We start from the raw sequence: 12,776 nt of genomic DNA, 5'->3' as shown, positions 1-12,776 counted from the left end.
CAAGATCAACTGCACCAGCTCAGCAACGAGCTTCGAACAATGCTTCATTTATCACATGCTGAACTACCAGCCGATCAATATGCCAGTCTTTATTATCAGGTGGTTTTCAACGGAGCACTGGAACCCTTAGGTTAGGCTTCATTATTACCAGAATCCTCAAAGATCACAAGGTGAGTTTGGTTGAGGAAATCCACACATGGGGAATAGAAATCACTGCAGCTGCACTGTTCGGCTTGGTCTACGACCAACCGATTATCCCTAAGAAAGGAAAAGGGGTCGCTGTTCCGGATACAAAGAGGATGGTGACCCGAAAAGGAAAGAAGGAAACGAGAACTCAAGCTGGCCCAAAGGACAGAAAGAGGAAAGCTGTTCAAAGCCCCTCCAGAGACGATGTCTCTCCACCAAAGAAGGTTTAGTTTGTATCCAGAGGGAACAAAGCCTCAAGTTCAACAAGGTCAGGATGGACCTAAGTCTACAGAGAACCTCAAAAGGCAAGCTGAGCCTGAGGAAGACAAAAGAGAGGACACTCCTGAATCACCCCTGAGGAAGAAGAAGAAAATCTATTCTGGGTTAAGTCCTATTAACGTAGCCCCTCTTGGAGTTGTTATCTCTGAAGACTCTCATTTTGCGAGAAGTCAGGGCATTGTTCATGAGAACAACCCTACTGACCAAGATGAAGATGAACTGGATGGTCAGTTTGATAATGAGGAAACAGTGGATGATGAGCAACATGAGCCATCAGATGTTGAACAACATGAAACAACCTACACTGAGCAGGTTGAAGAAGAAGAAGCTGAGCGAACAGCAAAGGATCACACTGATCAAGGGGCACCTTCACCCACTGACTCAATTGAGTCCATTCCTGCTGACCCCTCTCCTCAAAAGACTAAGAAATTAAGGAGACTTAAGAAGAAGGCACATAGATCCCCTGTCATTGGCCTTATGGGTGACTCACCTCTGCGGGATCCAATCACTGACCTATCAGATATGCAATTTAAGTTCTTCACAAATCCCACTGAGTCTCCACCAGAGCAACAGGAAAAGCAAGCCTCTGTTTCTAATCCTAAGGAATATGCCGACTCAACTGCTCCTCTAAACCAAGATGTTCCCGAGCAAGTGCTCGAAGTTCCTGCTCCTCAACATGTTGAGCTAGCTAAGGAAATACCCGCTCAGGTCAGTGCTGAAACACCTCAACCTTCTGAAACCAGTCAGCTTCAGCTTGACTCTGAGCAAGTAGATACTTCTACCGATCATCCTCTTCCACAAACACAAGTTCAGGATATCAACCAGTTAGCTCCTACTGGAAATCTAAACTCAAGACCAGCCACTGATCATGCTGGCACTTCTAATATTGAGCAGAACCAAACACCTCCACAATCCGGTTCTACTCGTATTTCGGCAACTGAGCCAAATAATGATGGACCCTACTCTTATCTGAATGCCTCTGAGTCTGGTCGAAGAATCATTGACTCAGCTCAAGCTCTACTCCAGGACCTCCATCAAACAAATACCGATGTCGCTGGGTCCGTTCATATTGAGCCAACTCAGCTTTCGTCTATCACTCAGCTTCTCACAGAAATCAAAGGTCTTAAGGATCTTCTGAGTGTCATGACTTCACTTCAGTCTCAACAGCCCAGACATGAATCAATAACAAAGCTGGCCGAACTCCAGCTGACCATGGTCAATCACATGAACTCTCTACAGGGTCAACTTCATCAACTGTCAGCTGTGAACACAATATATGCAACTTCTGCTGAAGTTCATCAACTCTTCAACCAGCTTCACACTGGGCAAGCCAGAACAAATGAGAAACTCTCTTCCTCCTCCCAATGCTCCATTGAGCAAATTAGTGAGGCTGTCCGTCTACTCAACTTGAGTAAGGAAGAGATGGAAACTGACTAACTAAAGACGAATGAAATTCTGAAGTACTCTCGAGTCACTTTCAACCACGTGCGCCACTCAAATGCTCAACGTCAGTATTTTGACTCGGCCTTGCTAAAGATGTTTCATCAAGCCTTTTCCATGCTAACTGACAGTATAACCTGGGTTGGAAAGTCTCAATCATACATCCTGAGTATGCTCAGTGCCTCGGATATCAGGATTCCACGTTCTGTCTTGGATGAGGGTGTTCCTATTTTTGATGGCATCAATGAAAGCACGCGCAGGCTTAAGGCATTCTCTGGCCGCTTAACTCGTGTTGCCATTGACGACACCTTCATTCCTCCTCCTCCCGATGGTGGCAAAACGGGGGAGAAAGAACAAGCTCAAAGAACTCAATAATCAGGGGAAGCATCAGCAAGTCAGCAGAAATCCAAGGGAAAGGGAAAAGCTAAAGAGCATGAAGCCCAACTCAACTATAAGAAAAAATAGCTTGGCTAGGATTGCTAGACTTAGATTTTAAAAACTTGTAGTCTTTCCCTTATGAATTTTGTTGTGCTGACCCTGAATACAAAACTATGCATGCATCTACCTTTTTCAAAATTGACCAAACTTATGTGATGCTTACTTATGTTTTGTGATAAACTCAAATGCATCTTCATTAAATCAACTGTGTTAATTATCTACATGGCTATATGATTGTATCCTGTGTTGATCTATAAGTTGACCTCTTTTATGTCTTCTTAAAAACAATTGAACAAAGATATACTCAGCGCTCTCTGATATCTACTTCTTCCGCATAAACTGAGTTAAAAAGAATATGTTCCATGCGTTGGCCTATTTCTGAAAACTGACCTTAAACTTACTTGATTAAACTTTGAAATGTTTAAAGTAAAACTAAGTCAGTAGCTCAACCCTTACGGGGGAGTATCTTGAGTAATATAAGGTCAACTATCATGGGGGAGCTCAACACTGCGTTCTTCACTGAATATTTTTGCCAACATCAAAATGGGGGAGTTTGTTGAAACGCCTTTCCACATGATTTTGATTTGACAAAATTATTTAAGTAATTGATAAAAAAATATTCTAACACATTAAATTTAAATGCTTTGATTTATTCACAACTAATGTGTTTGTTCAATGTTGAGTTTATTGATTCATAAGACATTAAGATAAAAAGTCTAAAGGCCCATAAGTGGAAGTCAAGCCCAAGTCAACAGATCAAGACCTCACGGCCCAAGAAGATAAAACACAGTCGTATCAAGTGAAACGATGACTCAGCATGAAGAAGGATCGAGAAGCCTTCTAACAAAAGCTTCAAGAGGAAGCTGCTGAGTTGAGCGACAATGCAGTCAGGTCAGTGGCAGAACAGAACCAACTTCTAGACAAAGTATTTCTACTTTGGGTAAAGTTCAGAAGGCGCAGGAAGCTGTCTGGAAGACTTTGCCGTAAATGTCGAAACATTCTGTTTATCTGACGAAAAGCTGCTGAGCACTGCCGTAAACAGAAGATGCAAGAATCTTATTGGCCAACGACACTGAGCATGTCCTGAGTGACAACGACAGGAAGCCGTTTGCCTCCAACGGTTATTTCGAAATTCGAAATTACCGGTGCTTGAAGTGTCACTATATAAAGGTCTCTCAATTGCTTCATTCGATGCAGATCTTCAATTAGTCGAAACGCTGACCAATTTCATACTTGAAGTTCTGTGTGAAAAGCAAAGCAAAATCTTACACCATTTTCCAATCATTGTGTAAAAGTCTAGAGTGATTTCAATCATCTAAAGTGTCTTAGCAATTGTTGTTTAGGACAAACACTTTATCATTTCTAGAAGAATAGAAATGAGAGGTTGAGTACTCGGTTATAGTACTCAGCGGTAGTTATAGGAGTGAGTAGAGGTATAGAGGAAGGTACTCTTGTATACTCAGCTTCTATTGTAAAAGGTTTCGTGCTCTACCTTTAAAGAGCTCAGTAGAGGATTCAAAAAGCTCGGAACGAGTTCCGGGGACTAGACGTAGGCGGAGAGGCCGAACCAGGATATGTCTGCTGAGTAACTCATTTCTAACCTTTAAACTCCTTTATATATTGCTTGCTATAAAACTGACTAAGTAACGAACAGACACTGAGTTGAGTGCACTAAGAAGCTGAGTTCAGGAATAGACCTAAGTGCTATCTCCTGACTCAAGCAAAGAAGCAGACTTAGTCACCAGTTGACTAAGCTTGTGTCTTGAAACTACTTAGCGCCGCTGTGTAAACCTTTTCTAAGAGAAAAGAAGTCAGCCTTAACGGACAAAATTTTAAACAGTTCCTATCCCCCCCTGGAACTAACCGTGTCACGTTATACGGGACCAACATCTACTTCATTCTTGAAGCATTTGAATTTCTCAAAAGCTTCGGACTTGTGCTTCATCAAGTAAACATAACCATATCTGGTATGGTCGTCTATGAAGCTTATGAAGTATCTGAATCCTCCTCTTGCTTGGACCGACATAGGACCGCATACATCTGAATGTATTAATCCTAGAGTGTCTGATACACGCTCACCTTTATTGCTAAAGGGTGTCTTTGTCATTTTACCTTTTAAACATGCTTCGCATGTTTCCAATGATTCAGAATCAATTGAATCTATAAGCCCATCTTGATGTAGCTTAAGCATGCGTCTTTTGTTTATATGGCCTAAACGACAATGCCACAAGTAAGTCGAATTATCTAGCTTATGTCTTTTGGTATCAATTGCGAATACAGAAATTTTGTCATCTAGCACATAAATCCCATTTTGTGATATTCATGAAAAATAGAAAATCCCATCTCTATAAAACTCGCAATGTTTGTCTTTTATTGAAATGTGAAAACCGTCGTCAACAAGGCGGCTAATAGAAATAATGTTTCTGGACATTTCTGGAACATACAAACAGTTCCCTAATTCTATTACAAGCCCAGAGGGCAAACTTAAAGTATAATCTCCAACAGCGAGGGCGGCAACTCTTGCTCCATTTCCCACTCGCAAGTTTATGCTTCCTTTCTTCAATTCCTTAGTCCGTCTAAGTCCCTGAATGTTCATACAAATATGAGATCCACATCCGGTATCTAATACCCAAGATTCAGATAGTGAAATTGTATTTATTTCAATATAAAACATACCAGATGTTGAAGTCCAGGCTTCTCCCTTCTTGAGGGAGGCTAGGTACACCAAACAGTTTCTTTTCTAATGTCCGTCTTCACCACAAAAGTGGCACTCTCCTTTGGGCTTCTTCACTTCCTTCCCCTTTATTTCGGTGAGCATGGCTCCTTTGCCCTTCTTAGGATAGTTAGGATTGGGAGGGTTCCCTTTCCTCTTCTGTGATCCTTCAATAGCAAGGCCCGATATTCCTTGTTTTCTTTCATATTGGGCTCGACTGTCTCGAGCATATTTGCAAGCTCTTCAAGAGAGGTTTGCAAGCCATTCACCTGGTAGTTCATGATGAACTGTGAATAACTCTCGGGGAGGGATTGATGAAGTAAGTCTACACTTTGTTCATGATCCATCGCATCTCCAATACTAGAAAACTTGGTAATAAGGCCAATCATCTTGACACAATGTGTCATTACAGATGTGCCCTCCTGCATCTTGCATCTATATAACTGTTTTGTTATCTCGTAGCATTCGCACCGAGTTTGATTCCCAAACAACTCTTTCAGGTGCGCGACCATGGAATAAGCATCCAGCACCTCATGTTGCCTTTTCAATTCCGGTGTTATTGATGCAAGTATGATGCATCCCGCGTGATCGTCATCAGCCTTATGCTTCAGGTAAGCATAAAATTCTTGGTAGGGAGCATCATCCGCCGGGTAAGGGGGTATCGGTGTATCAAGTACATACCCTATCTTATCGAACTTCAAAACGATTTTGAGGTTGCGATACCAGTCGGTGAAGTTTGAACCGTTCAACTTGTTATCGGTAAGTATATTTTGTAGATTGGTTTTAGTCATGATTTTAGGAGTGTTTTAATTTAACCTGAGAGTGAGAAAGAGTAAACGTACATTATTCATTTGCTTTAAAATCTATCAATCTAAAATTATAGGTCTTTTAATTCATTTTAAATTGCTCCCACTATTTTGCCAAATTAATAGTCCTCCATATTAATTCGAAGAATTTCACAAATCCTTTAGTGAGCTAGGATCCTAACTCCTGAGATTTCACCTTGAGTTTGCTCAACAAGCTAGTCTCATTTGTTAGGTAGATTCATGTAATCAATCACATCTTTAATGTGATTCCTAGGTTATTGGGTTACTAACCACATTAGTAACTAATATGCTATTCATATTAATCCCAACCATATTGCCCATTAGTTTATGATAACATGAGTTTGCTCATCCAATTATCATAATCTAATTTAAGTATTACCCCATATTCATGAAAGAACGATTTTCGATAATTCAGATGTTACCATAAGACCCCGAGCTTGAGTTTGCTCAACAACCCAAAAGCCCCCAGTACTGCCGGCTGAATTATAATATTAGGGAGGGGCAACCGATTTTAATAACTTGCTTATTTACTTAACTTTTAATTTGTGAGGGATTTTTATTTTAAGTCTCATAATCTAACTTAGTCTTGATTTGCTTTAGCATACATCAGACACATACATTGGTGTTATGAACATATTATCTAAATTGTTCCGTCGAGCCAGAGACGGAATAAAAGGCCAAACCTAGGGAAATACTAATTATTACATATTTCTCTTTAGGTCCTCCGTCTTCTCCATGGCGCCTTGAAATTACATATTAATTTCTATACTACTAAAGAAAACTTGAATTAACTTGAAGGGAATTAGATGAGAGGAGAAATTACAATAGATAGTAGATAGGCAGGACTCGCAGGCCCTATTTCAAAAATACCAAAAGACTAAATAGAGGGTCCAAATATGTCCATAACTCCAAACATACATAGACTCAATTAAATAAATTTAATTGGTTGATTACATAAAATACTTATGTAATATTTAGGTTAATCACATTAACTCATCAAATTAACTTTTATCCAATTTTAATTCTAACAGTTTCGTATCTTATATATTAACCTTTTAGATTAATACAACTATACAATAAATAAAACTTTATTTATGCATATCCCAATTATTTTGATTTTAATTCATTTAATACTTTTGATTTACAAATAGGTAAAACAAACTTTTAAATAAATTCTTTTATTCGATAATCAAAACAGAAAAATATTAATTTCTGAAACATATATATATATATATATATATATAACTATATTTAAAAACATATTTTAAAACATTTTTAAAATATACATGTTCCGGACCGGGCCCCGAACACGTGGCTGCTACCGTTTGGCAGCAGCCACGCGTCTGGTCCGCCGCTGCCTCGCGGCAGCGGCGGCCAGACGTTATGCGATTGCTGCCGCGAGGCAGCAATCGCACGACGGCAGTCGGGTTGCGTCGTGAGGCGCAACCCAAAGTGCTGTCCTATATTTTTTTTAAATATATATATATATATATATATATATATATATATATATATATTGGTTTTAAAATGGTTTTAAAACGATTTTCAGAAAATAAGAAAAACTTATTAAAGATTTTCCGTTTTATCTTTAAAATAATAAAACTAACTTTTATCAATATAACTATAAAACTAATAGATTTTGTTATAATGATTATCAACCAAAATAATTAGGAACATATGCATAATCTATTTTAATTAACAATTAATTAAAACTTATTTATCTTTAGAATTAATTAATCAAAACAGTTTCGTTAATTAACCTAACTATAAATATTCATTCAATCTGATTGAAAAAAAACTTCTTAATTTTCATATATGAAATAACGAATTTAACGCAGGCTCTGATACCACTGAAAGGAAATAGGCAAACGTTTGGCAGCGGAAATATAAAAATTTTAACCTTTTTCCATTAACCCAAGATCCGTTAATCGTTATTTCATATAAAGAGGGATAGAAGGAAATATCTTTTGATGTTCTATCTACCGTTGTAATCGTAGTGCCCACAACTCTTACTTCGAGTTTCCGAGCACAAGACAAAAACGCAATTCAAAACCAAGTTAGAATTCAACCGTATGAAAGCAATCAAGAATATATTGGCTCTAATTAATCAACACAAGATCAAGGAATAGAGAAAGAGATTAATAATCAATTGAAACGGAAGGAATCGGTGAATAATCTCGTCCTCAACAAAGGGGTCGAAATTCTTCTCTTTGGTAGACTAGGGCTTAACCGAAATTTACATATAAAGGGGGTATATATACTCTCTTGTATCTAAACCATAGTTAGATAGAATTAGGTTACTGAATAAGAATTTAATTCGGAATATAATTCTTATTTATTATCTATAATTATATCTAAATATAAAGATAATAATAATAACCTTTTAGGATAATAACATGAGTAATTTAATCTCATTAAACCTCCTAACTTATTTATCCTTTAATTAATTTAATTCATAATCATAATCTAATTAGGATTGCTTAAAATCAAATTAATTTCTTTATGTATTTTATACATAAAAATTGCCCCCCCCCTTACTTACTGGGCCTTAGTGGACTCAGTTGGGCTTCCATCAATTAATTAACATTTGTTTCACTTTTGGGCTCCAAGTCTTATGTGTGACCCATTAGGTTCTTATTGCTTCTAGCCGTATGCAACTATTAAATTAATTTTCTCAGAATTCTATTTAATCTTTGCATAACGGAATGAGTACACGAAATGTGATTAGCAAATCCGAAACATTCCCCCAGAGCTATAAGAAGACAGGTTGATTCTGTCGTTGACCTTTCCGTATTAGTTACAGTATAATTCGATCCTTTATCAACTACATCCTTGAACTGAATCTTATGACTATGGATAATGTCAAGTCACATATAGCGAGACGTTCATTTTACTTGTACAGGCCGAGTTAACTCCAATTAGATAGGTTAAGTGAAATCTGTATTTCAAGTCTTAAGCTATCACCTTGCAAGGATTTAGAGTCAAGTCTTCCACAAGCGATCCTTGGACGTATCTCCCATTTATCAGGAGTGACAAATGCTCAATCCAATGTATAACTATCCTACAATTACTTCCTGTGATACCCAACGTCTGCCGTTCACACCCCAGAGTCATCTATGTTATGGATCGTGTTACAACAGGATCAAAGCATCACATTCCATAATCCAGAATCACTAATTAACATTCCTTTGAGTCTGAGGATTACTTATACCTATTAATACCAATAAGATGAACATGTGACAAGGATAAATCTACACATCCTGTTATCTCAAGTCGGGTCCCCGATCCTAATGAACTCCCTTTTATTGGATCCATGTAACTGTCCAGATATCTACATATCTGAAGCTTGTGAGATCAGCTCTCTGTCTCGACAGAAGACATTGTTACATGCAAGTCTCAACAGTGATATGTCAATCCTATTTCTAAACATATTACTTGACTTGGGGTGGTTTTAAGTTTATTAGTTTATTATAAAGTTTCGTCTCACTTCATGCTTGTATGAACACTTTATAATCACTTTAAACAAACTTAGGGATTTCCTTTTATTAGACTTATTTAGTTCTTAAAAGAGGTTGCCTTTATATAGTTACGAAACCATATCTTATTAAAACAAATGATGTAAAGAACACTTCATTTACATTAAGTTTATATCCTAGAACAATTGTCTGTAGGACACTAAACCCCAACAATGATGTGAAAAGATTTTTGGAAAAGGACATCAACCGAATTCAAATTGTAAGGATTTAAGAAAATTTCAGCAAACAGAGCATGAAAATGGCAGATTTAGAGGTTCAAAAATCTGTAGAAATCCTGGATTTGCTTGAGAGATTTCGACTATGTAAACATGAAAATTTAATTTGGGATGTTGGGAACGTGGTCGCACAAAAATTAGGCTCTAGTCAGGTCTAGAAGGAAATGAAAAGATGACAGGCAAAAAACACTCTACTGTCCGGTCAGAAAAACTGAATTTTTGATAACTTTCAAAGCTCAAAACTATGAGATTCTAGACTGATTTGAGGAAAGTAAAAAATGAGAATTCAAGATGACTATATGGTTGAATTTTAGAGCTAATGAACACTGAAATCGAAGTAGTATAAGGTTAGTAAACAATTAGACAAAGTAGATTGATTGGAATAGTTTGTTCAAGAAACATAAACTTAAACTAAGTGGTAACTGTCAGTGAACCTAGCAGCCCATTTACTAGTAAAGACTGTTAGTTCTAGCTCTGATTCTGGTGAGTGGGCTTGTCCACCACCATTTATTTTCGATACTCTTGTTTCAGATTCAATATAATTCATTTCATTCTTTAAAAAAAAAAACTAAGTGGTGACTTGAGGTTGGAACAAAGGAAGCACGAAATTTGCTACTAAAAAATGATCTAAAAAGGCAAATATTTGGTCTGATTGAAGAGTGTTTTGTGTTGTTGATTGATTAGTTTGATTGGTTGATTGGTTAGGGCTATAGAATGAAGACAATGTCTTCTATTTATAAGAGAAATGAACTTGGTGGTCTCCTGAACTTACAAAGTGTCTAGTTAACTCTCTGAATTTGCTTAATGTGACATGATTAATCTGTAAGTCCAAGTAGCAAAATAAGAAATGCCTTGGACAAATTAAAATATATACCCTTTTAAGTAAGTTTACGAGATAAATAAATCATTGTATGCAAATTCAGAGAACGAATAAGTTAATTTAAACAAATTCAGGTGGCTGATAGGTAACTTTAAATAAGTTCATGAGCTAATAGAACACTTAGTAAATTTAAGGGAACCATCGTTTCTTTTAAACCAGTCTAGAAAAAAAAGAAAGAATTGTAAGAAATAAAAAAAAAAGTCAAAATGGTACCATAAAAATTAAAATAATTGAGTAAATATAATGAAAATATAACACACAAGTAAATTATGGTTACTTTATTTTTGACAAAACAACCATTACTCTATTATTATTTCTCACCATTGGATTCATTACTTTGTTTTTTTTTACCATTGGATTATTTTTCTACTTTTTCATCCAATAGTAGAAAAAACAAAGTAATGATTACTTTGTTACTATCTTGAAAAAAATGGCTAATTATAAATCTAGTCCAACTAAAAAAGTTCAACATATCTAACCCATTTTGCTTCCATCTCACCAAATTAGACACTTTCATCCACTTTGGACAAAACTACCCTTAGTTCTCTTCGTCTTCTTCTTCGATCGATTCTTCTTCTTCTTCTTCTTCTTCTTCGGTTCATCTTCTTCAATTTCTGATACCAATCGTTAGCGATTTTTGAGATTATTGAACTATTATGTTCAATTCCCGTAAAAAATGGTATGTTTTTAACTTATATGTCTGCTTTTCTTGCTGGTCTTGCCTATTTCTTCATCTGTAATGATATTGTTTCAATTTCCTCTATTTTTCACCATTTTCCTCCATTGTTGTCGCATTTGTGACGAAATTTGTCACATTTCGTCACAAATGCGACAACAATTGTCGCATCTGTCACAAATGTGACAATAATTATCGCATTTCGTCACAAATGCAACAACTCTTGTCGTAGATGCGACAACTCTTATCGCATTTGTGATGAATTCGTCACTAATGCGACATCGCAACAGTTTAATTGTTAGATTTTTTTCTTTCTCATTTTTTGAGCTTTCCATCCTAATCCTCTTCCGTAGACACTAATTCTTCAAAGGTTGAACGGAATATAATCTCTTCTCTCTATAAACCACCGTCTTTTCGTCGGTTTGGGATAGCGAAGAAGACGTTGAGAGTCTGAGGAAGAAGGTGAATTGAAATAAGAGTATTCTTGTCCAAAGTGGATAAAAGTGTCTAATTTGGTGAGATGGAAGCAAAATGGGTTAGATATGTAAATGAATCCTTTTAATTGGGCTAGATTTATAATTAGTAAAAAAACAGATAAGCATCATAATTAAAATTAAAAATCAGTAGAAATATGTATAAAGGATAAAATTAAATATGTATAAAAAAATTCTAAATTTTAAAAAGGCTAAACATATTATAAAATGTAAGGATAAAATATAAAATAGATCTAAGGTTGTTGGGAAGTATCAATTTATACTCTAAAATAACATCAATATAAGCTAGTTTATAAAATAACACTAATTTAAGTCTCATTAACGGAACGTGACACATCATCATCACAATCTATGCCATACTGGATAATGTATCAAAATAAGCCTAAAGTTTTTGGATGAGTCTCAACATAGACTCTACGTACAAAATAGCATTAATATAGACTTAACTTTTATAAAATAATATCAATTTAGGCTTAACGTTTATAAAATATTACCAATCTAGACTTAACATCTCAATTAATTTTTTTTTTTGGTAAATTAACATCTCAATTAATCATATCATATTCTTGCCCTTCTTAAATTAATATATGTTATCTCTTTATTTAGTTCTATCTTCTTATATATTCCAATACAATTAATAAGATCGTAATGGCATGTTAAAGCAATGGTACAAGGATAAATTTATTATTTATATAAAATTTATAAATAGAAACACTTAGTAATTAGTTTTGTCAAAATTTAAGGACTTTATAGTATTTTTTTAAACAGATGAACTAACTAGTGTAATACTACAAACTTAAAAACTAATAAATTATTTTTTTGGTTAATTTCAAATTAAATCCGGTGGTTACAAGTTTTTGTAAATTGGTACCTTTCGTTTTCTTTTTTTACAAAACAAATCCAGTGGTTGCAAAATTTTCATTTTAAATTGATCCTATCAAATTTGACCAATAACGATTTTAAAATAAAAAAATTTAAAAATTAAAGCTGTTTAGTTGTACCATATTTATTATGGAACTACATTTTTTTTTATTTTTCAAAATCATTATTTTTGGAGTTTTAACTCTCTAAATATTAATTTTTTCTCTGACA

This window comes from Euphorbia lathyris, chromosome 9 (genome assembly GCF_963576675.1).
Source record: "Euphorbia lathyris chromosome 9, ddEupLath1.1, whole genome shotgun sequence".
NCBI lineage: Eukaryota > Viridiplantae > Streptophyta > Magnoliopsida > Malpighiales > Euphorbiaceae > Euphorbia > Euphorbia lathyris.
This window is presented reverse-complemented; position numbering follows the sequence as displayed.